Source organism: Penaeus chinensis, chromosome 22 (genome assembly GCF_019202785.1).
Source record: "Penaeus chinensis breed Huanghai No. 1 chromosome 22, ASM1920278v2, whole genome shotgun sequence".
In the NCBI taxonomy this organism is placed as follows: domain Eukaryota; kingdom Metazoa; phylum Arthropoda; class Malacostraca; order Decapoda; family Penaeidae; genus Penaeus; species Penaeus chinensis.
This window is the reverse complement of record NC_061840.1, coordinates 22,343,602-22,346,101: the sequence shown is the minus strand read 5'-3', so window position 1 is coordinate 22,346,101 and position 2,500 is coordinate 22,343,602.

Sequence of the window (2,500 nt, the reverse complement as noted above, 5' to 3'; positions counted from 1 at the left end):
CATAACTGCTCAGATTTGTTGGTAAACAGTTATTAGTTTTATGTCTACTTTAACTATAAGGAGGTACTATCTTACCATTGAAGTTTATCATTTCAAAGCCAAAGATCGTCAATTTATTTCATTTGTTATCGTTATTACTGAGGATCTTTGTCATTATTTTTCATGTTTCGTTACTTAACGGTTCTGTCTAGCTCCTTTTGTTTACATTTACAAGTGTAAAAGTGTATTCTATTAATCAAGAGTTCAAGATATTCACCTTTGAAATTTTCGTACTTAAGTAAATTACAATTTTACTATTTCCAGGTCACTGATCCTTTTACCTTCACAGCATGTTTCCATTTACTTTCCTTTACATTAACAATAATTACCACTATTTGCCGAGGGTCTCACTAAAGCATCAATAAAGGTTCAAATCTGGAGAACATATATTTAAAATCATAAACAATTAAAACAATAAAATAGTAAATGGGTGAGCCATGGGGGGTAGGGTACTTCAGCATTAAAACTATATAAAACTAGAAAGCATTTAAAAGGCATAAAATAAATAAAGAGGAAACCAAATATGATATAATCAAAGGCGCAGGGATTTCCTAATAATAATTCTAACAGTCAACCTGCCCACTGCGACCTGTAAACCACCACGGGTACACGACCACTTTCTACTTTCGTCTTTCGGGCCTCCTTGCCCCAACCACCTTCTCACGCAAAAGACCCGATGGCCAGCCGTGTGGCCAGATAAACTTTGACCCCATCCATGTCTTGGGCGACGGTTCTCCCACGGTGTTTTAAATCTAAAAAAAAAAAAAAAAAAAAAAAAAAACCATAAAGTCTGATAAAAGACATCCATAAACGTAAAAACTAACTCATCTAAAATTAATTATAGAATGCAGAAAAAAAACAAAAGGTAAAGTATTAAATTAAAAACAAGTAACGAAAATATCAAACTAAGAATAGACACCAAATAAATGGAATGTATATAGGAAAAAAAAAAAAAAATTGGCTTGGAAATCACATCTCGAAAATTACTGGATTAATATATATATATATATATAAATAATAATAAATCCCCCTAAATTAATATAGTGTGCTTATTAGCATAATTGTAATGAGCATAAGGGATGTGAAGTTAGAATGACCCAAAAATTCGTCTAGAAACCACCCTGTATATACCTCACTTGGTCATTATGCATATGTATTACTTATATATACCTCAGTTTTTTGTCTTTAGCTATGTAAGATAAAAATGCTTAATTATTTTTATTGAAAGATGACACTTTATTTTAATAGTTTTACATAAAGTTTATATATTTCTATCTATATATATATTTTTTTTATGGATTAGGAAAATTGTAAAATATAATAGTTTACCCTACAAAGTACGAAGTTTTTTTGTTACCCCACCATACATTCTCTTTATATAAAGGGTACACTATTATATGTCAATAGTACAGTTATATTAAGGTTGTATAATTGATATTTTGATGAAGAAAACAATATGTACACTTTTTGTTATTGGAAAATTTCCTTTAAGTTCTGAAAATCATGCATGTATAGGTTAAGAAGAACTAAATGTTTGTACTATATGCGATCTGAGTAGACTTTAAATTTTGAAATATATACAGTACTAAAGCCTGATACTATTGCTATAATCATAGAGAGAGAGAGAGAGAGAGAGAGAGAACAGAGAAGAGTGCCATACACCAGCCTGAAAGTCTTTTAGATTATCGTTAAATATCCGAGGTAAGAAAGAACATTCAACTGTTATTATATAATTAAGAAAATCATAAAATACTATATATTTGATTTATAGAATAAGAGAAAGTGAATATTTGAGATCAAACTAGAAATTAGAGATAAATAGTATGTCTTCTTCACAGCTCGAGGCTGGCACATGGCTCTTGAACAACATCCCGATATGTCTCTCTCATTATTATTAAGAATTTAAAACCCGTTCGAAGCGTAAGAGTTCTTAACATTTTATAATTGTATACTATTAAAATAATGTTTAGTCAAAAAATACTGTAATTTGCATACAATTTCTCAGATCATAAATGCTATACATATTTATTTGTTCCTGGTGCTGTGCACAAGAATGAAAGTAAATAACATCTTTTGGGAGCCCAGGAGATGGATGAAGAAAAGGAAAGAAAATAGCTGAGAAGAACAACTGGACATTTTGGTAAATGTATGTTCATTTTATTGTAAAAGAGTAATGATTTATGATTCATAATGTCAACTAAAGTTTGTAAGCTCATTAAGTGTTATGATATTACCCCTTCTCTCAGTTACCTCTAAGGCTAAAATTAGATCATAAATACCCTGTATGATTTTTCTTCCTTTATGGTGTGGATTCTAAAGTTAACTTTTGGAGAAACCACACCTTGGAAATAACAGATAGTGCCCATCTGGATAAAATATTTGAGTGGTTCTCAGAGAGGGCGCTACATAATTTTCTTGAATGGGGACCCTGTGCTCTAACTTGTAGCGGTAACTATTATCC